General features: G+C 33.3%; 1 protein-coding gene across 2 annotated transcripts in view; it reads left to right on the top strand.

The window, feature by feature from the left end:
* The first annotated feature begins 3304 nt into the window (after positions 1–3304).
* The window catches only part of LOC105277483 (neuropeptide CCHamide-1 receptor), a 40324-nt gene continuing 18550 nt past the window's right edge, over positions 3305–25078 (top strand). The window contains exon 1 of one of the 2 annotated variants that reach the window (XM_011335864.3): positions 3305–3455. The gene's annotated coding sequence lies outside the window, so the exon portion shown is untranslated. Of the gene's footprint in view, positions 3456–14956; positions 15128–25078 lie in introns of those variants that run through there. The other variant, XM_011335863.3, reaches the window with a different exon arrangement.

The raw sequence follows: 25078 nt of genomic DNA, 5'->3' as shown, positions 1-25078 counted from the left end.
ATCGCGTATCTTTGAAAACAGACGCTGCAAGCAAGCAAAGATACATTACGCAATCTAAAGTGACGGAACACAATCGGAACTTTCGCGTAATAACGACTTGAAGAAAACTGCATGTATCACGGATACGTCGCGGTAGCAAGTACTACTCGTAGGAATATCGATGCTTCTGATCTGTCGAAACTTTCTGCTTGACATAGATGACAGCCAAATAGCGCTTGTTCAATAGGCTTGAAAGCACCTTCGAAGTTGCTTAATATCAACCTAGTTACTGATGTCATGCCTATGGGGTATCCACTACATTTACTATCATGTGTATTAGCACGGAAGAGACGATCTTGAGATAAATTAGCATGCTTATATCTTTAATGAATCATCGGAATTATTTGTCCCGAATATAATGGATTTTTTACATCGAATTGTTTTGGGAAAAGATGTAATCTGCTTAAATTTATCGATACAAATGGTGAAAACAAATCTTAAAATACCTACATGAATTGTTCTTAAATAATGATTTAAATAATTTAACTTAATTTATGATTATTGTTAGATACATAAGGTTCAAAGAAATTTATCAGAATTTTATTAAAAAATACATAATTATCTAAAAAATAGATAATTTTTGATAGGAGTGCAATATTTATAATGTAAAAAATTAATTTTAAAGTTATTGTTTAGATCGTTTTTAAACACATCCTATACGGAAATAAACTATAATTACACATTTTAAATCTAAGTTAAACATTGAATTTGTGTTTAGAGAGAAGTACATCTACTTATCATCTCTAATTTCTTCTTAAACATTGTACTATTGACCAAGACATTAAGAATAAAAAGCCATTTTTGGAAAACGCTTACCTTGTAAATTCTTTCTTGATCTTTCGTTTTATGAAACTGTCGCGTTTTCTTGAAATAAAACTAAATCGAATTTCGATTGTTATGATTGGAATCACAATTGTGATGACAAACGTTTTAGCAAGATACTTTTATCCCATTTTCTTTTATTTTCTTTATTAAAATCATAATAGCAAAAAAGCTGAATAAACTAAATTAAGTTTAATAGTATATAAGAATTGTTATTAAATTATAATTGTTATTAAAATACGAAATCGAATATATTAACTTATGAAATAATAATTTATAACGTTTTAATACGTCTAATAATAATATCTTAGTAATCAATTCTTTACGAGAAATTTCGAAAATTTAATTGATATGTTATTTTTAATTGCAGAGACTGGGAGTTTTACAATACATTTATCTAAAAGGCAGTTGTAAATAAACGTTAAAACTATCGATAAATATTAATAAACGCACTATTACTATTATAATTTTTGCACCACTAGAGGAAATAATTACAAACTGCCTTTATCATGTATAGTAACGGGGTATCAATTTGGCAGATCGGGTGCGCAGCGTAAACTGAAGGGAATCTCAGATTCACGGAGGATCCACGTCCATTCGACGCAGTCGCAAAACACGGTGCAACCAAGTGCTTCCATCTTTCTCCTTCCGTTCCGTCGTGCGTGCTCCCTGTCTTCCTTGCACCACCATTCTTCCAAGTTGTGCGTATCACACTCTTCCTGAAAAAAACAATAGAAAATATTTTTGATCGTATGCAACGCAATTAATAAATATAATATACATATATAAAAGTATATAAATTTTATTATTAAATTATACATAGTATATGTAATGAATTATTTCAATTAAAACTTATAATATATTAGGTGTTTACCTATGAAGTTTTTGAATAAAAGTTTGACATTTTTTTAAAGAAAAACATTTTATTTTCAGTCAAAGTATGCACCCATATTATCGATACACTTTTCAACGGCAGTTGGTTTATACCGCTGCTGTAGAAGTCTGATGAACACGTAGCAATAAAGTCATAGAAGGCACAGCAACTTCATAGGTGAACCCTTGATAATATATAGTAAATTTATAGCTTGCACGTTGCGGGATATCATCAATTCTTTAATTAATGTACTCTTGATCGAATTGTAAAAGAATAAGTAGATAGAAAGAAGGATTTAGTACATGGTAAACTCTTCACCGAAAGCTCTTTTTCCTAAAAGGATAAAAAAATTGTATATCATACTGGATTAAAACTTAAAAAAAGAGGATAATTACGTATAAAAATGTATGTCTTTATATAAAAAAATTAATGCAGAGAGAATTTAAAATTTGTCAATTTCGCATGTGTTGTTAATTTTTCATGTTATTTTTTATGCTATAACATGAAAGCATAGCTTGTTTTAATAAATTATAATTATTTTTATTCTTATTCCTACAATTAAAATGAAAGACACCTGTTATGAACATAATTCAAATTTTAATTGCAACGTAAAAGTATTAATATGTATGCATATACACATGCATAGAAAGAGATTGCACGGAACATATTACACGGAAAGTCTGATTTAGTTTCGAGTTTCCAATTTACCATTGCAATCTATTGTCTGATCAGTGCTTTAACCAAATACACATTAAATTTGCGAACTGAAGCCAACAGACAGACACAGGAATAACCGAATATATTATCATCCCTATCAATCGATTGAGCAAATCTTAGCTACAGTTAAGGTGTTGCAATTTCCTGTCGTAGATATACACGTGTATTTATACAATACAATTATATGTAAGTCTCAACGCGAAAGCGAGAGAGACAGAGAGAGACGTATTACATGGCTCTCACATATAATACGTTGCATGATATAAAAATTTTATTTTAATTTACATGCATTTTAATAAAGCACCGAGGAATCAAAAATAACTTTTTACTTTAGATTTCTTAGATTAAGTTAATAGAAAATACTAGCTTTTTAAATCGATTTTAATTGATTAGCATAATTTCTTGTAATCTTTTGTTCCATACATGGTAAATATCATTCTTTCCATCTCTATGAGGATCTCACTTTATATCGTCACATTTGCACGATAATTATCCGCATCATCGATAATTAATTATTCCTACAAGTAACTGTGGCCGCGCTGGATATTCTCTGTATCAAGGGACGTCGAAGGAGATATTCTAGAAACGATCAGACACCACTAACTAAACTACCGCTCTTGGCCGTTCGAGGTTCCGTTTGCGAATTCACTTGAAATTCAATTAGAATTCCTACGGTAAGTGAGACTGCGAACAGGCCAGCCATGCCTACATTGGGTATCCATATGCACTTACACTTTCCCGATATCGTGGTCGATCTTTTTTTTCTGTTCCCGATCATTCAGTCGGACGTCAAAGCGCACGATTCTTTTTTCGTTGCTCCATTTCGCGATACAAGCTCTTGCCTGCGATATTGTTTTATTCGTTTCGCAAATTGTGCACCGATTTTGTGCCGGATTCAGCTCCAGATTTTTCTGATTGCTCGTGATTGATTACACGTTGAACCACCACTGGAAATAGACAGGAACAAACACGAAAGAACGAGGTGAAGGCAAACGATGCGCAGGTACGTTTTTCAATGCGGTGATTTTCCATTGACTGCATTCATTTTTCACACACATACATACGCGTGCGAATAAATGTTTTTAAAATAATATGCAAGATTAGTGAAAAACGGGACGATTAATTCAGATTTCGATATTTTCTTTTCTTTCCCGCGCATATAAAAATAGTTATTAAAATATTCTGATAAAATATATCTTGATAATGCTGTAAAAATTGCGTCTGTACCTGAGTATTACAAGTTATCAAAGAGTCGATCGATTCTGCCATCACATATAGCGCGACAATGGCCGATATCATCTAACAAAGTTACGTTGCATAAATTCTCGCGCTGTATGTTACAGTACGCCCAGTATCGGAATTTCAATTTGAATATATTCTGCCTTGCGTCTACTTAATTTAACTCGCACGCACTTAACTCGACTTGAACTTAGTTTAATTATGCGATATATCAGTTTAAGAGAACTGCTGAGAGGCTAGCGTCAAGTCACGGATTACTTGATCTCTGGCGCGCAGATTAAGCAATTTATCAAATCTAATGAAATTTGCAGTAGTTATAATTTTATTAACCAAACATTCTTGCTAGTGTATAACCTTAAACGTAATTGCTTTGATTTAACTCCTCAGAATAAACTCATTTCTGTTTCCTTCTTCACGAGATAGTTGGGTCAGTAAGAACCGAGAGAACTACGATTTGTTTGAGAAACAATACGATAACTGAAGTATATTAACCTAGTTCTAATAAAAAGCAAAAGGATTTTGGTAAATTATTTGCGGATCGTTACGCTTGTTTAGTTGGATGGTCGAGCATAAAACAAACAAAGCGTTTTAGCTGTGGTGGATTATCTGAGCAACGTATCGTCCTAAACTGTAGTATGTACTTTGCCACGGTTTGGTAACGATATAGTTTGCACGTGTCTACAAGAATATACCCTTCACATATTAGTGTGTGATATCGGAAGAATAATGGGAGAATTATTGCGAGATAAAAATACTTAACAGCTTTCATATAATTATTTGAATAAATTTGAATAAATATTTGAATAAATAGAAAGTAAGTTTGAATAATTTTGCTTTCGAGAGGAAGACGAAGGAAATGGAGAAATATGTTGCATCTGGGGATTGCTGCTACTGGAGTATGATGCTCGGGAAGTTCTTCATAATTTCCATAAACAGTTCACTTCAAAAATATAATATACGCTTTGCGGGAGACGAGGCGCGTTTTCTTGAAGAGCAGTTACTTAGCTACTTGAACGCGCAAATGCAAATGCATGTGCCGTATAAACGTGAAATAAATCACAATGCGCTATTTACCCAGCTCGTAAGGCCTTGCAGTCAAAGCGAGTACAACATCGAAAAAGGATGGAGGACACAATATGCATTAACGTGTCGCCTCACCTCAAATTTATTACGTGCGAAAAGCTGAAGAGCAACAAATTTGCGTAACTTTCTAATAAGAACGTACCTACTTTGAGTTACGCTCACAATATGTTTGTTTGAACTGGAATAATCGAGGAACGAGTAACGCCCATTCTAGAATTGGCTAATGAAATATTATCATCGATTTACACGCTCGCGGCGTAATCCGCTTTAATTTTGGATGGCCTTATAATTAGACGTACTATTACATTTTCGTTAACAAAAGCCTGGTTCTATATTCATCAAAGCTTACGCGGTCACAAGAAAATATAATAAGAGCGACGCGCACTTTCTCCTTTATATTACATAATTTAAATTGCCAATTAATATGTATATGTATATCCGTACGATAACCACATGCTTGTATTATAATAAAATTTCATCGTATAATCGATAATGTAAAGCTTGCAACGAGGTTGCGCCAAAAAATAACTTTTTATTTTTTTAAAAACCATTTTTTATATATAAATATTACAAGCGGACATAATAGTCGGTGATTTATACTCCACCCACGAAAGGGAGCAAACAACATTTAATTATACTTCAGAAGATTCCTTTGTGCTTGCAACTGGCACTTTTATTCGTTCATATTAGCTGAAGCACGGAATGCCAAAGAGATTAAGAAACTCTCATGAAAGCTTAACACTCCCACAAGTTGTCCAGTGTTGCTAGGTATATGACTTGTATATATGTATAAACGCTTTGTAAACCCGAAACAGTTTTCAACGTTGAGGAATTAATGAGATTGTGAAATGCAGAATAAATCGCGCGTTAAATATTACATAAGAGACGAGCAGAGATTTTATTCCCGTAAATTTGTGCCATATTTATCCTCCCTTGAATCTCTTTTTAAGCAGCTATTTTAACAACGGAATTATACGAAAATGCACGAATGTGCGCTTTCTTGCTCGTCGTCGGTTCTGAAATCTGCTTTACATAAGAAAGCACAACATAAAATATTCGTTACACATAAGTGGAGGACTAGCATGCGACTAAACAGCTTACAATTGAATTTTTAGTTTACGCTCCGTTTCACCTTTCTGTAGCTCATCGATCTACAGAATCTGGCATTCTCATTCCACATTTCGTAAAATGTTCCCTCAATCCTCTCTAACATTTCCTGCTTTCTAAAAGATCAAATCAATTTTTAATGATTTGTAAGCAATATTTTATAACATACAATATAAACCTTACATACAAATTTATTAATATATTTGTCATAGTCTCATAATAATTAAAAATTACAATAATTAATAATTAAAAATACTTAAAAAAGATACTGTCACTACAATTTGTATTTTCCAATAGCGTATAATGTTATTTTTTTAATTTATTCTTATACTTGTACAATATTCGTTTTTAATCTTTTATTCTTCAATTATCTATTCGCGACTAATTATAATTAATAAAGATATAATGAAATATAATGAAGTGTAGAAGTCAGAAATAAAGAATACTTTTATATATACTTGTTCGATCATGTATTATTATATGTATTATTATATTTAGTTCATACTTTCTTAGTTGTCTTGCGGTAATTTTTCTTCACCAATTATTAATCCTCACCATGATACTTTCTTATTGATAAAAAAGACGCTGCAATAAAGGTTTCGCTACGGGGTTTTCCCTTTTAGAAAGAATTCTATCTGCTCTGTCTTCTTAGTGTTTCGAGATGACATTTTAACGATATAACGAAAAAGAGAGAAAATATGATGTATCTGGTATAATATTACACAATGGTACGTTAAATGTATATTATATCTTTTACTGCAATTACGAGAAAAATTCTGAGAGAAAAATATATTATGTCAGTAAAACATGTACAACGTGTTTTTATATTTTTTTCTTACATGTAATTTTTATTTTGCCTTATTCAGAAACGTAATGTACAGTGCAAATTTTGTTCGATAATTGCAATATATTATTAAATATAGCAATAATTGCTATATTTATATATACTGCAAATAATTAATTATTTTTTGCTATAGTGAATTATTGTAACCAATGTTTTATTGAAGACTGAGAAAAGATTCAAGGTACCGTTTTCCGAAGATACTTCTTGATTAAATCGCGAAATGAAATTTATGGAAATGTGATGTAGTTGCAGCAGTGCGCCGACGTCGTTAAGTTTCCAAGTAATAACTGGCAAACAATCTGCGAGGCAAATTTCTGAACCCAATGTGACGCTTTACAAAAGACATTCAATATTGACATTCTATTTGTTTGATACCTATTAAGTTAAGTCGATTGATTAATTTAAGAAAGCTTAACTTATTCAGCATCAGTACTTTAGTTATTGAGCGACGAGTATAATGCGATCGGAATATGTACGAAGAAAAGCACGAGTATATAATTTTGGAACTTGTTTGGAACAGTAAAAGGGCCACGTATATAATCGTCAGGAAGGTTGGTAGGAAAAACTTCGCGTTTCTGACGTCACGGCATCGACAGTCTGAATAAAGCGAAGTAAAAAAATCATGGCTTACCAATTCTGCTTAATTCTGCCAGTTTATTTACGTAGAATTTCATTAATAGTCGAAATTATCAAAGATCCGGTGCTAAACGTCTAATTGATCCTTTATTAAACGCTTGCTTGTTTTCTCCATGAAGTTTTAGTTAATGATAATTATGATACGTGATACCGGACGTAATTAAAGATAAATTAAAAATAAAATGAAATAATTAGAAGAATCAGGATTGATTAATACGTTAGACAGAGTCATTAATTATTCTCGCAACAGATCATTATGCGAAAACGCTTAATCGTGGCCACGGCTTGAATTTTGTGTTCTCTCGAGTTTCGTTTCCGGCCAAATTCGTTTTCGTGAATGACACATCTATCGCGCAGAATACGTTGCAGCGCAGGGAATACAATTTCGTTTCGCTATCTCGCTTTCGGAGATTTCAAAGCGAAATAATACGCGGCGGAAGAGCCGCAGGAAAAACCATGTAAATGACCACAAAAATGGACACGTATCTCTCGGGCATATTAAGATGTACCGGTTGCAGGATAGTGAAAACGGTAAAAGGACCATGTAAATATACATTATTCCGCGCTGAACGCAATTTTATACAGCGCATAATCAAAAACTCTTACACCGACATCCAGCCAATAACCTGCACTTTCCTTAAGCCAGTGATTATTGCCAGCAATGATTGCCCAAGTATGTTCCAAGGAAGAGATTTTCGATCATCGTCTGAAAATGCAATCTGCGATGATCATTGTTGGAAGCACGGGATGAATTATGACGCAAATGGTGCAGAAATGTTCCGATCAAGAAAGCCAACATGTGCTATCGTCATGTTTTAATCAGTTCTTTTCGCGTATCAGCGATGTCATTCGTATTCCATTCTTTTCGCCATCTTTGTCATTTTAATCGATACGCAGATGCAGCATAAAGCATATCGCGAAACTATCTAGACTTTTTCACTCAAATTTGACGGAAATAAATTTAGTGGTATGAGTCCTGTTAATAGACTCCTTTTGTCCAATCTCCCTTAACGATTTATAACTAAGTGTGATAAGCACTTTATCGACTTTTGTGTAATCGCAGGATTTGCACGATGCATTATTCAGTCGGGATCGTTGTTCCGAATTGTATTCTTATATACAGGATAGAAGATGATTTTTAAATACTTATTAAATACAATTAAAGTATATTGTTAGTATAATTTTTTACAATTATAATTATTATGTGCTCATTTGAATTGTAATAAGTCAACTTGCTCCAGTGCTCCATTATAAAAATGAGAGAAAATAACATTCCTCATAAATGTTACTTTAATATTTTTGCAAACAATCTTTTCTTTACGAACACATTAAGTTCAAACCTAATAGAAAAACTTCGTAAATGAGACGAGAAGACTGCAATGATTTATTACGTGATGAATCTTTAAAACCTCTAATAAAGTTATAATACGACCAAGTACAGCTATTTCTTTGAGCTAAGAGACATGAAAAAAAGGCAGGATAATTTCTCCCTTTTATTGATTTTCTGCTAATAGAATTAGATATAACCAGAGAGAAAAATATCATACTTTAATATAACATTATTATTAATAAAAAAACAATTAAAAATCTATTATATATTTAAAAATCTATAATATAATTAACTAAAATATTAAAGAAATTCTTTACAAAGTTTCTCTTTACATTGAAATTTTCTTCTCTCTTCGCTCCTAGATTTTTACATTTGATGAAATGTTGTCACAGTAAAAAATCATCTTTATCAATTAACATTTTATTAATGCTAAAGTTAAAATATTTATTAGTGAGATATTGTTGTTTGTCAATAAACTGAAGCACTACTTTATCTGTTGCGAGAATAGCGCTGCAACCACGAATAGAAACGCTCAATACTGCTACGGTTGAAGCAGCCGGTTTGGAAGAGCACGTACAGAATGCTATCCGATAAATTCGAATGTTCCTTGCTCTACCTCTGGTACATGATCGAGATAAGAAAATCTTCGAGACATTTCATACTTCCTCATCATTGAACTTTACGTTACATACCATATACCGGTTACGTTATACTGTAATACATGCAGGTGCAGTTTTTTTATGCATTTCTTACCACATGGATGATGATGTATGATTAATGTGAAAATATATCTTTTGTATATATGATATCATTTCAAAACGATAGTAATTTAAATAAAATAAGAAAATGGGACATCTATATAACATCTAAAAATTTCTTACTTTTTATTTCTATCAAAATCAAGTATCACATTTTTTATTTTTGACTATATGTTATTCAATAATATATACAGACATATTTTAGAATATAATATTAAACGAATTTAAATAAACTTTTAAACAGATAAACACGAATCAACAGAAAATAATTAATGTAGACAATTATACATATATAACTATATACTAATATATAATTATATACAACTTATCTTATAATTAGATTAACATTTAAACAGAATATTCTCCCAAAATGTAATATTATTCCAGCCTATTGTTTAGTGTTCTGGTTGGCTTTTTCTGCACTGCGAGCAGAGAAGATTCTATCTAATTTGATTTAAATATTAAGCAAATGATAATTATGCACGGTTCATGGATTCACTTACTAGTTAAACATTTTCATTACGAAAATATTTCATTGACAGAACGTGGATATTTTTCTCGCAGAGCTTCGCATATTTTTCCGCTTTCCAAATGTACATTAATCTCGGATGCAATATTCCAGCATAGAACGATTAATACAATGGACTATGTATAGTAGTAGATCCACACGTGTACATTTGCTTTCAGATAAGAGTGTCCGTGGATAATGAGCGCAGTTGTATCGGAATACTTAATCGAACGTGGTGTACGGTGTACCTCCATTTGCGCATTACAGTGATTAAAGGGAGTATATTTTAATAACATTCTTGTTACATAAATGCGTTTTTTTTGTGTGATGAAAGGCAAGAAGGGGTTGAGGGTGTGAGGATAAAGTGAATGGGCAATACGTATGAGACTTAATTGGGACACAGACAAGTTTATCCACAATTGTACTCTCAAATTACGGAAGCGAAATATACGAGTGCGGATAAAGAGTTCTCGGGAAAAAAGAGTGAATGAGGATGTACAAGCGTTAAGTTAAGAGCAAAGATCTTTCCGCTTCTGAAACAAAGCAGGTAGTATGAAAAAAATATGTAGGTTTATGTGTTTCTCTCACAGCATTGTGAATCGATCTACTTTCGAAGCGTTTAAATGCTCGTTTTGCAGCTTTTTGACTGTCGACATGTCCTGTTATTATTGGAATTGTTATGCACGATTTTATTTATTATAACTAATATTGTTACCGCCGATTAAACTTCCAGACACGAATGTACCGTGAGGTTCATGCGTCATAAAATTGTGGATAATCGATTTGCAAAGAATACTTGTACAGATACACACGGATAATACGGATTTGGACTTTTATTGCGCGACTATTAACTTGTAGTCTTTAGGACATCGCATGCAAGTAATTTTAGACACGAAAAATGTTCTGGTGGTCTTTCATTTGAAGGCTTGACTCGTCATGGCGTGACATCATAAACAAAAATATAAATTTCCAGCTTTAATCCAGACAGTTCACATATTACAAGAATTTTAATCTGTGATTATTTTTCTAAATGTACATCTTCATATTTATTATTCGGCGCAACAGTTTTTGTAACTTGTTACATTTACTTGAAAAATTAAGAAACATATGAGTGAATCAATTTTAAATCAAGATTTTGTATTAAAAGTTATTATGATTTTTTAAAATAAAGATCCATTAAAATGCAGCAAAATGAAAAATTTACAAGAGAATTTTATAATTAAGTTTATCTCTCTCTCTCTCTCTCTCTATATATATATATATATATATATATATATATATATATTTGCTGTAGAAGATCCAGTTTACATTATCATTCTCGTATAAATATTCTTGATTACAAAGTATACTACATCTTTAATTATGTACGATTTTTCATTTCCCAGCATATCTTCTCATTCTCCAGTCGTACCTTTCCTTTTTACATCTGACGCTATTCATTTCATGGGTTTTGTGAGTTTCTAGTCTACAACGATCCGCAAAAGAAAAAATGCAGGAATAAAGTGACATGATTTGTCATATGATTCTCGTTAATTCCGGTGAGACCTCCTTGATAATATAAAAAAGAAATTAATACATAACTTTTTTATAACTTACGAGATAAATTGCATTAGTATAAAAGTTATATCGGTTGATATTGAAAACCGTTCGTTATGTTATATCGACATACAGATACAGAAAAAATTCGATGTACTTCGTTAATGGATGCGTTCTTGTAATATGACTGTTTTCTAGGAATAATACAGACGATATCTTTGGAACTGTTCGGTAATTTTTAAATTGGATTTCCGAGAATTTACTGAACATTTTATGGACACAAGTCATTTTCAATATTAAGTGAATTTTACGGAGAGCCCAACATTTATTTATTAAAAATCCTATATATAATTGCATAAGTTAGTTCGATTATGTAGCATTTGTGATAAACTGAATGTGTGTTTTAAATATTATTTCAATGGAAGATCCTTGCATTTAATTATTTTATTATTATAAATATGAAATTATTTGAAGAGTTAGTAAACGTGAGACACGTAAAAAAGTTGAACAGGATTAATGGAACTGTTTCCGCTTGTAATTCGTAACATATCAACAATAACTAGAAACAATTAACGAGATTTGTTAAATAAACAACAATTTCTTCTGCATTGATTAAATAGCAAGTTGATATGCACGTACGCGATAACAGGTGATTCATAAAGAGGAACTTTATTGGGACTATGCAATACATTCGATTTAAAATACTTAGAATATCAGAAATAAACTCGGTACTATTAAACATGATTGACGTAACATTTCCAGAGCAAACATTTTAAATATATTTTGTCGAGGAAAAAATTACACTACACTGATTGAATCTATTCTTTCTTGAAACCGCAATATAAATAAAGAAACATAAGGTTTAAAAGAATGTCGAAGAAAAACCCGTCTCCCAGTGAGACAAGAATTAATCAATTAATGGAAGGGGCTAAGAAAATACCATTTTGTCATCTCCTTGAAAGGCTCTCGTAACTATATTTTCTTTCTTCATTGTAAGTAACGAACAATGCGCTGTATGCAACTATTGTTGTTTCTATTTTCGAAATAAATGGCATTTGAGAATTTCAAACTACCGATATTTCATGCATATATGAATTACGGTGTTTACTTATCATTAATGTTAAATATGTACTGTTTGTACGAAGTTCTATACACCAAATAATGAAGAGGTCAAATATGAATATGTTCATTTCCGTGTCGCTTTCCATAAATTTCGCATTTATCTCACTATATCGCAAAATTGTTAACAGCGACCTTTTAACTTTTTCTCGCGAGATATGTGATATAATAATTATACATATTATCAGATTAATAAAATATAAGTGTAAAAACAACAAAAGTAAAACCTGCAATTTTTTGAATGTGTTCTTTCATACATATATGCAACTTCGTTTAACCGTCAGAGATATCATCACCGATGACAATTAATTACCTCACTTATTTTCTTAATTATATTATTTTCTTAATATGCGAGAAGGTACGAAAATGAAACAGAAATACTTTGTAAAACAGAAGCATATCTTCATGAGGAAAAGCGTAATGCAATGGAATATAAATCTTTTCTGTTCGACTAATTATGTTATTGCACAATAACTTAATGGCATTTATCTCTCCAATATGCTTGCATTAGGACGATAATAAAAATGTTGCTGCAAGAAATATGCATTTCCTTAAAACACTGTAGTGATTAAAGACAGGATGACTAATAATTAAAATAGACTCTTTACTCCTTTTTTTATTAAATTAAATTATCACACCACTAAAGAAATAGCTTTTATCTTTATATTAAACTTTCAAATTAAATTTGTATCAGTTTAGGCTTTTCACACACAGACAGACGCTATTCTCATAAATATATATATATTCTCATAAAACTTATAAAATTTTATTGCATAAACATAATTTTTTAAATATTAGTAGATAAATACGTATATATGTTACTAATTGTACTATGATGTGTAGAAGTATTCTTGACAATTTATGTAAACAACTTGAAAGTCTTTAATAAACATTTAATTAAATATCATTAAAATATTCTGCAAAAAAATAATTAGTTACAGAGATAAAATGGAGCATAAATTAATCTGGAATGTAAAATGAGAATTTCATGAGAATTGCGAATCATATAAATTTTGATAATAAACACATTTATACACTTCTCTTTTTTTCTTTCTCAGAAAATGTATTTTAATTAATTGTTATATACATTTATAATAAACAAGAAGTATGTATAGAAAAATGAAAGAGAATTTGGAATAATCCTATTTGGTAGTTGTACATCTTATTTTGTAACATGTACAATTAATGTAAATATCTATAAAAGTATCATTAATACTTGGTAATATATTATAACGCAAGTAATAATTTAATTTGTAAAAATTAATGCACGTTTAATAACTTTAATCAAAACTAATAATTAATCAAGTATGCTTATTAATATCCTTATCGACTTGTCTAGGTTAACAACGTATTAATACAATTAATATAATTAATAATATAATTTGAAAAGATTTTTATCGACTTGTCTAGGTTAACAACGTATTAATACAATTAATATAATTAATAATATAATTTGTAAAGACAATACACATGTTTAATAGATTTAATCAAAACTAATAATTAATCAAGTGCGCTCATTGATGTCCCCTTGATCGACTTGTTTCGGTTGAGCATTATAATTCTCTCATTGTACATCACAAATGTAAAATATTAATAATAATCCTTTACTTACACATAACGTTTTGCATACTGACAATACTTTTTGTTGGATGCTCATTTGAGATCAAATATTATGATTAAATGTTTGCGCTTTTCACCATAACATTACTTTAACTCACCTTAAATTGATGTATTACAATTGATGCCTCCGAGCTCTTTGTAATATCGGAAAACCGTGAAAGAAAGTAAAGCAATCAATTGAAAAACACGAATACTCGAAAACAGAAGCTGAATAATAAAAAATATTTATATACTTTCATTTGACGTATCAAAACGGTTCCAAGCAAACTAGGCATTGATAAATGTACGTTTCTCGTATGGGTTCAATGCTTCGGCAGAAATGTCGGAAATGATGCGTGAAGAAACACAAGGAAAGTGAAAAAACGCCCAAGTCGTAATTTATCGCTTTCGTTCCTTGGCTTTTCGGCTGAATTCCCAGCCTAAGTCGTTTTAGTCGGTTACGGTAACAAACGATATCTCGATTGGTGAACCAATATCGATTCGCCTTGTCACTGCCTAGAGCGTATCACGGATCGTGTAGCTTGATGACTATACAAAGTTACAGTTGACAGGATATTGTGGTTTAGATAAAGGATTTCTCGATCGTACCTCGCGAGCGGTGAAAGAGGCAGAAACGGCAAGGGGTTGATTCTCCGTGTGTCCCGGGGGTAAGTGGTGGTGGTTCGCACCAGGGCGGACGATACGTTCGTTCTCGCGCGGCGGTGAAGCCGCCGTCGCCAGTAGCGTCGCGGTGCCGGTCCGGCGCGGTTCCTCTCTTTCCGATCTCATTGCTCCCTCCGCTTTTGTTCTATTTTCGACTTTTCGCTACGACATGCGAGCGTCAAATTTCTAAGTACACGCTGGACGATGCTGGATTCCGAAGGATCGGACACACGTTAAAATCGGTGTATTTGCGGTGAGTTCGATCCTCGAAGTTTGCTGATGTTGAGAAGAAAACGTACCTCATGAGAATTGTCGCGTTTGGTTTTTAAAAATAATTTGTCTATAGAGATTATTTTTGTGCATTAGCAGAATCCATCCATTATCTGGACTCACTGAAATTATACCGGATTTGAGGGGAAAATATTCCTGAGAAAGTTCGTTGCGCCGCACCGTCTGTCGAAATCCCGCGCGAAAAAGTTTGCGGCGAAAAATCGATCGTTCAAACTCATAAACTTCGCGGAAAGCAGCAAGAATGTGGCGCGATCGACAGGCATTATTCATTTCGTATCTCTTGACGCGTTCTAAATTTAGAAGATTCATAAAGTTCAAATTGGTTCATAATAGGAATAACAAGAATTCAAATTGATCTGTCGAATATACAAGTAAAAAACTTATTTTCTCGCATTTATCTTTTAACGACTCAGGATACTATTTCTCTATTTCTTTTTTATACAAATTTTGTATATGGAATAAACATCAATCTTTATGCAAAACGATGTATGCGTACCGTTATATGTGATCTCATATGTATGCATATACGCTTTATAATATTTGTCGCTCGCAAACATTTTCATAGAAGAAATTTTAGTATTTCGGGCTTCTGCTATTAAAATGGATTTATGCATGTTTACTATCTCTGTTGTACTCATTTACTGAATGTATCTCTTGTCATCAGTATTCATTATATTTTGGTATAGATATAAATGATTCAATATGTTTAAACAGCGGTGTCCAGTATGCTTATGTATATGTATATACGATTCTCGCGGATTATTCACAGTTTAGAATTACTCTCAGCCAAATCTAATAAATCGTCATGTTTTTATGCATTCTATTTGTATTTAATATTAAATAATTTTATGGAAAATATTCAAGTAATTCTCAAGTGTTCCGATAATCTCAGATTAAAAATATTATTAGAGTTAAATAAGGAATAGTGATAGTATCATCTACTTCTAATATGGAAACTTAATTAGCGCAATTCGCATTAAAGATGTAGCGCCCAGAGCTATCCTCTATAAGTACATCGTCGAAGAATTAACTTCGTATTATCCACGTGCGGATAATCACAGCTCGGGTGCGGCATAGGTGTGGATAAATGTGTATAAATAAAATTTTATTTCTTTCGAAGCTAGATACCAAGATTCTTAGTTAGAAGTCCAATTAGAAAAATCCAATTGGGCATTTGAAAATATAATTTTCAGAAGTAATGCTGCGATAGAATAATTTTTATGACGATTTAAAATGGGGTTGTTTTGGCGTGTAAATTCAAATTTCTTTCAATTTGCATCATAATGAAGCATCGATTTTACGCGGTCCCATGATTTATGCATATGTCATCAGAAAATTGGCGTGTACGACGTATGTTCCTGGTAATTAGACTGGCGTCTAATTGTAAGTATTGTATTGTAATATCGATGTCTGACATATATAAAAATGCCGAACGCGATAATTAAAACTTCTGAAGCCCTGCCATTGTTCACATTCAGGACGCAACCATGCGATCACGATATGGATTATTTCGCTCGTTCATTATCCTACGTCGCCCCCTCATGTAAACGCTACTAAACTAACTAAGCAAAATCTTGAAGCTAATTTTCCACAATATGGGTGCATTAGAGTTGATTGTCTCTAAAGTATTCTTGCAACTATTTGACCGCATTTTAGTCGGAAGCAATGTATAACGAAGGAATCTGTAGATGCATTATACAATTCTGTCTCAGCTTCTCTTTTAGATCATTAAAGGCTAGTAAATAGCACATATTCTTTACATAATTCAACTGATATGCGCGATATACACAATATTTTCGCCGCGTTTAATATAATCGAAAGATAAAAAGAATATTCGATTCTGTTTTATTTGAGTGATATTCTCTCTGCTTAAAATTAATTAGTAAATCAATAAATAATGATGCGCATATAATTGCACTTTACCTTTCACTGATCGCTTTTTATGTGAAAATAATATTTTTTATTTATAATTCTATCATACGAAACACATGTAATATGTGTAAACGTCATATTAAGTATGATTGATAAACCACACACATACATGTACACATGCGCAAAACAGATGCGTATATGTAAAAATGTTTTTAATAACGTACATCGCAAAACACATATCGATTACTTTCTTAATTAAATCCTCATAACATAAATAACGTAGAAATAACGTGATATATGCATTAAATATCATATTGCCACAGTTCTGTTACAAATCCGTGAATCAAATGAGTTGTATCGTTTCATGTTAATAGTTATCCGATCGTTCCCGCGGTGCTTCATGCAAATATGATCCTAGGATGTTATTGCTCAAGCTCGTTATTGATGCACGACTGAACTTTTTTCAAAAAATCTGTTTGTTATTCAGGTGTACAGATCCAATTATCTTCGCGGGAAAAACCGTACCTCCATTTTCTATTTTATACTGTTTTACGGGAAGGACAGTTCTGACATCGTATTTGCTCCACTGAGAAAAGTGTGAGTGTGTGAAAACAGTGAGCACAGTTGAACAACTGAAAATAATAACGTTTGAAAGATTTACGAGACCATAAATTGGTATTCTCCGAAAAAATATTGATTTTTTTACATTATCTAAAACGATACGTTTGTTTTTTCAGTTACGATTCTGCGCCATGATTTTCATTTGAGATCTGACATCCTTTTCATCTAACATAATTTAAAACATGAATTAATAATTTGTAATTTAAAAAATGAGTTAATAGTTAAAGAAGCACCATGTAAAATCTATAAAGTAGATCTGTTAACAGCATAGTTATAATTTGCAAAATTTTTCAATTTTATTTTTACTTTACGTTTTCATATCATATAAAAAGAAAGAAAAATTCAATCGTATTACATGAAATTATATCAAAATATTTTAGAAAAGTTTTCATGAGCAATTCATGTGCCATCTTCACGATGCTCTGCTGTTAAACATTTGTCCGTTACGTTATTCGTTCTCGTCGGTATTGCGGTAGAAAAGTTATGGCGGAAAAATCACAATCGTGTTGAAGTTGAAGAAAATCCGGATAGAGAAATTTCTCATCTTAAGACATCGATAGTGCTTGACAATTGCTTCATGACTGCTTGTTTCAAACAGAGAACGACAGCGATCGACTTTCGCAGCAGCGTATAAATGTGTTGCTTACGAATCAGTTTTTCTCGAAAACCTTTTTAATTAAGGTGCTTAAGTTCCCGTTTCGTGCATTTAGATCGGATGTGGACTCTAAGTTTACATTAGTCGAACTACTTCCGCTGCGATCAAAGGTGCACCGTTTCTTTTATGGAACCACGCACCTAAATATACAGTTGATCGAGCTGTGTCGATGGCGAAGCGTTGCGACAGCTCACGTTTACTTACATCAACGTTTAACATCGAATTCTAATTTGATGACTGATGAAAACAGATGTCAGAATTTTATCGCTAATTGGCCAGATTACGTATTAAATCACTTCCAATTTCTGTGTCGTATTTTTCACCGAACGTAACGATCGATGATATATTTAACAAAGGCATGTACAAACGATAAACGATCAATTACACTCGTGCAGTTATCCTGCATCACCGCTTGATATCTCGAATGGAACGAATGAAAGAAATAAGTAAAAACCGTTTTTCCATCAAAATTTTGAGAATGTGCCATTTCCTGGAATGTTCATTGAAATTCACACGGGTACGCACACGTGATTCCAAAACGTGATCGCCAAACTTTTGTTCGCTGGACCATTGGGTTTGACTGCTCTTTAAGAAATTTTCCAATAAAACCGGTTGTGTGCTGCTGTAGATTTTATAATACCTATACAGGGTGTCCCGGGTTTTAACCGACAAACTGCGGGAGCATATTCTACTAGTGGAAATAAGAAAAAATTCTTATATCGAGTTTGCTTAGAAATGCTTTATTACAAAGTTATAAACCAATATTGAAAAGAAATATGAAATAAGTAACAACGGAACATAGTGTAGAATTTGGAAGGTCGAAGATGTTTATGTTATGTGTATTCACATGTATTCATGTTCACTATGTTGAAACGATTCAGTATGATTTTTACTTTTACAACAGTAGCTGTTAGATTTCAATCGTCGTGTGAACTAGCAATTACTATCAGAGTGCCAAAAGTGTTTTCAAATGAGGAATACACTGATATTCATTTCGTGTACGGATTCTGTGACGGAAATGCACGAGCTGCCGTACGAGAGTATCAACGTAGATTTCCTAACAGGAGAGTACCAGATAGATTTAAAGCAACGAATTACTAAATCAGTTACTGAGATGCAACAAAATTTTCAGGAATGTCGTACTGTAACAAGTTCTGTACTACGTCGATGTCTAGCTTGTATCGATGTGCAAGGACAACATTTTGAAATGCGTCACTAAATCATTGCGTAGATAATTTTTATTTTTGTGAAAAAATCCGTTGTTACTTATCTCATATTTCTTTTCAATATTGGTTTATAACTTTGTAATAAAGCATTTCTAAGCAAACTCGATATAAGAATTTTTTCTTATTTCCACTAGTAGAATATGCTCCCGCAATTTATCGGTTAAAACCCGGGACACCCTGTATATGTACGTATTTTTATCATTGCAGTCTACTAAATCAATATTTCAATGAATTTACTGATCTTTTTAAACACTGTAAGTTTTTAAATAGTTTTAGGACTTTTAATCTTTAAAATGAAAATTTAAACAAAGTAAGTAAACTATTAATATAACATTTAGTATGACGTCATGCATAAAGTAGGTCAAGGCCTCAGATTAATACACGTACACATATGATATATGATTCATTAAAGATTATAACAGGGACAAGGTAAGTTGATACATCTGCAATAAAGACACTATTCTCATTATTTTAGTCCGGCTCATGTTTCTATCCGTGTTATGTGCGTTCAGATAATTATCTTTCTACATGAGTTATAAAGCAAAACAGATTTTTATCGCAAATAGCCAATTAAGCAAAAATTTTAAATACACGCAAGACAATTCTGCATATAAAAAGTGTATTTTCTCTTATTAATTTTTTTATATAATTAGTTTAATGATTTAATCCATATTATATTACTTTACTTTTACAACGTTATACATACAATCAAAAATATTTCAAGAAATGCACTTTTATTAGAAAAATATTTTACAGTTTAAAATTTGTTATAGTGACATCACTCCAGCTTTATCGCAAAATAGAACGCAACTTGAAAACAGAATTACATATGTGACGTTAATGCAATTTTTACTTTGCGATACAGGTCTTTCACAAAAATTTACTGCATGGAAATTGTGTTATGCATCATATCCTCCCTATTACTTCTCTACTAGCTACATTACACCTTAAACTTTCTTTTTTACTTTATTATTTTTATAAATAAATAGTAAATTTTCTTTATAAATTTATGAGAAAAATAGAAAACTAGTAAAAATAAGAATAAAATGTATTCATAAGCTTTCAATATAGAAAGTTTACAAAAAAGTGTGCATAATTCTTTATACCCAAGCACCGAAAAGAAAAAAATATTCTTACGTTATCGAAAAATCAATCTATGTTTTACACTTGTATTTCGTAAAATTTACATCCGAATACACATCCGAACGTGAGACACTTGGTAGCACGCGGAATAACAGTACGATAGCTCGTGCATTTTTAAACAAACTTGTAAGATCACGTTCGTATACCTTTGAATTTACCGTTGCATTGAATTTGCAATGCAATCAACTCCATTGTTTTCTCTGTATTCGTAGTTCAATTTTCGCATACAAACACTAGCATGTTAAATTTCTCGAAAACTATTAAAGATATGATGAGACAGTTGTTCCACGCAAGACGTGCCTTTACGAGGCATTAAGTAACTTATGAAACTTATGTAACGTTGAATTATAATTATATTCTCCGCGCAAGAACGTGTCTGCGACTGTTGCACTGTTTCTTTAACTCCTCAAAAACCTTACTGAGACGATTTAAGACTTGAGGTAGATTATTCAACAGTATTCTAATTTGTTTACTGAATGCACTACTCTGTTCTCATCAAGACAGGATCGACTAAATTGCCAAACCACTGTAAGTTATTCTGTGCACGAACATTTCTTCTCAAAGGCGTCACCATAACAACTGAATCTGTTCGATACTTGCAGACTCGAGTACTCGTGACTTCCACTTTTTCTTACGCAATATCCATCGTCAGTGATGCGTTTAATTCCCCGTCACTCGATGCATTCCATCGAAATTGCGCTATTCTCTGTCGAACGCGATATTACATGAAGAACAGAATGAAAGACGTCACTCCAATACGTATTACATACTTACAATTAGAGAAGCTGCGTTTGTCTGCCTAAACAATTATCCCAGAGTTAATCTGGACATCCAGCTGTGTCTCGACAGCGCATTAGTGCCTAAGCAAATGAGCAAGCTTCGACGATATTCCTTCGTTTACACGTTTACACAGCAGTTACACGATCTCTTAGTTACAGTCTAGTCAGACATCGATCGCGATTATTTTCAATACAGTTAACGTGATATCGCGGTAATTGCTAGTTCTCCCTTTTTCGTTTTAGTACTCCACAGCCGAGTCTATGGAGTCATACGGCCTAAATAGAGCGTGCAATTGCACAAGCAGCACGACCGCGTGCGGATGAACTCGCGTGCAAGTCAACACAGTACCATCAAATATTGAGCTAATGTGTCCCACAAGCATTCACGGGTGGATTAAATATTATGCGCACCGCAATATATACCTACTCCCTGCACGAATGTAAAGCAATTTAGAGTATTTATCAGTGGACCGTAGCATGAACGCAACAATATGCGTACTGAATGCATTACACAATGTCAATTAAAAAACCAAGCACACTCGGTCCGCGGATCGCTACTGAGATTCAGAGCAACAGGGTAGAACAAAACGATAGTCAATACACGGAAAATACAGCCAGAAATATCGAAATGATGCGCGTGACAACGACTAGTGACTAGTGCTGACGCTTGATCGCTGAAACGCCACGTTTTCCAATTGACATCACTGACACCCGATTAAAAATCGGACGTGACCGACATCTCACGTGTACAATAAATCAGGGAATGATCCGCACGCGCGCTGCTGTGGGAATCCGTTTTTACAATGGGCTTGTTAAAATTCCGTGCGAAGGTAGCCGGTGCGTAGCACCCGCCCGAATGATGACGCGCTTCGGGTTCCTCGCATATTTCAGAAAGATCATAGAAGTGCGTCGGACGAATTTGCACACAAGTCCCGCGAGAGCGGTTCCAATTTAACGGCGAGAATTTTCGCCGACGAGTTCACCATTCAAATCGGAAACTCCACTGTTAGAAGTTGATCTGTCACACATGTGTAAATATTAACACGTTACACATTTAAAATGTGTGAATGTTAATGCGTTACACATATTTGATGCATGATTTTTAAACATCATGCACTTGCGTCTGAAGGTGCGCGTGTAAAATACGCTAGAGAATGTGTAAAAATCACACACTTCAACGTATGAATTTAGTCAAACACCCAATGATGCATAAAATAGTCAAACACCGTAGTATTCACATATGTGTAATGTTTCTATATGTGTGAATATAACACATATTGAAAAAAGTCACACACACTACACAGTTAGAAGCACTGTGTGAATATTATACTCGATCGCATCTCCGCCGGGCGCCTCGTCGCACTCGTGCGCGTATCTTATACCCATTACGAAACTTCGTACCAGGATTTAGCGGGATGCACCGCGCCTACTGCGCGATAAAAGAACTTTAATCGTACCTCGTCTATTTATAGACGCAGCCACGACGACCGATAAATTGATTCCGTTAAAGCTCGTATAAGCGGGTGAAAAGTCCGGAAGAGTTAATACGGCCACGTGTTCTGCATTCTATGACTCGCTGTCATTTGACACACATTAGTAAATTACAAATCAATTGCAACGTGTATTTTCATGCGTATTCAAACAATGTTAACAGCAATTGAAGCTATGTGAAACCATGTAATAACAGGGAGCGGGTATTTATAATGTATACGTATAGTGCGAGGATTCGCAGTGCACTGACATGGCGTTTGATGTATTTTTATGGAGTTGTGCAGTAAATATGCTTTTTATGCGTATCAATTCATCTGATATTGTTCGCGTATTGATCTTACTTTACTAGATAGATCTCATCAGATGAAATTGGCGTAATGCAATCTGATTGTTAGATGAATAGAAACTATCGAGTTTAACGGAAGTGAATTGCATATAAATGAATATTGGAACGCGTGCCACATCCGGGGATACTCTAATGCTCCATATGGATAAAATACCGTATTGGCAGCAATTGTACCGATGCACGTGCAACTTTATTCCTAGTAACTTTATCGCTTTGCGCTGTAGCGCAATTTGCATATCGACACATTTTTCCGATTGAAATGTGCCGCTCGTCACGTATTTAATTCCTGCTAGAAGACAAAATGTGACGTAAATGAATTTTATCATGTATGGCTACGGGGAATCGCAAAACCGTACAGTCGCGGAGAATGATGTGGGCAGAGATTAATGACGACAATAACGGCAACGAGGATCATAATGGCGTGAAGCTGTAGGATATATCGATATGCGATCTAATGAGAGTCAGCGAATGGCATCAGGTTCCTCCGCCAAGTAGGTGGTAGGTGGTTTATTGTCAGCATTGATCTTCCGCCGAAAATAAGACGTCGAAGACCAACGAATGTAACGAATAACGAGAAAAACAAGATGGAAGATATAAAAAGATCAATAGAAGAAATCGGATCAAAAGCACACCGAAAAGAAAAATAACAAATCGTCTAGAATAGATTTCCTCACTCTGAATTTTTCATCCGCTTTAGCTTTCTACTTTATGTTATTATTCATAAGTTTTTACTCGTTGCTTTAATGTTGGACGAACGCAATGTAATGTATTGCACGAAGACTGGTATAATTCGCTTTAAGACGCAAATTGCATCGTTCCATACAAGAAGTTGTGCAGTTTTCGAGCGAACTCATCAAACACGTATATTTACGCTGTCCGTACATTGCTGCTTTATAAAATATCTATCCCACTGCGTGCGCGTACTCAATCCTGTTTCACTCGACCAATTTTTTAATTTTTTCTCACGATCGATTTTACAGTGATTACACATCAGGCTCAATTTAGCTTTTAATCGCCGCGACGTCCTTGCAAGACGCGCAGGTGGAACGCTTTGTCTCAATTATGAATATTAATATCTTTGATCCTTGGATGCTCGCTACCATCAAATCACGTGGCCTATGAAGTTTCGCAAGGCCATAAAATACATCTAATGGGATTAACATCGAGGAAATTAACGCAGAGCTTCCTGCCATTGAGAACTCGTTAACTTGCGCATGGTACTTTACTGCGATGCGTGATGTAGCAGATCGACAAAGTTTCACGAAATGCATCGTTGCCACGTTAAGAAAAACAAAAAGCTTCGATATCGTTTTCCACAATTCGATATTGGATACATATTGTATGTCAATAGCTTGCAGGGTATACGGTATCGTTGGAAATTGACAGTGGATTACCTTATAGCCCGCTAACGGAAGTGCTGCTAGGAATCTATTGGGTTGTAACATTATTCGTTCCGTTTGTTTTCAATAACGGATATATGTTATACCTATATTATTAAAACACTAAAAAAGTGGGACAATTCATAACGCCACTGGATAGTACCTATGTACAATCGTTCTTCTTCTCGAACGAAGATCGCGATGACCATATTAAATTGATTATGAAACTACTTCTTGTGTAAAATGTTATACTTTATATCACTTCCCGGTAGTAATTTTCTTCGTGAAAATTTGATCCCGAATAATACATATACATGAATCCTACAATTCATCATGTAATGAAATTGTGACATTTTATGGTATCGCAGAAGCGTAATCTCATATACATGATGCATATAGTT

The sequence above is a fragment of the Ooceraea biroi genome, chromosome 3, assembly GCF_003672135.1.
Source record: "Ooceraea biroi isolate clonal line C1 chromosome 3, Obir_v5.4, whole genome shotgun sequence".
NCBI lineage: Eukaryota > Metazoa > Arthropoda > Insecta > Hymenoptera > Formicidae > Ooceraea > Ooceraea biroi.
The sequence above is the reverse complement of the archived record's forward strand: the minus strand, read 5'-3'. Positions and strand labels throughout refer to the sequence as shown.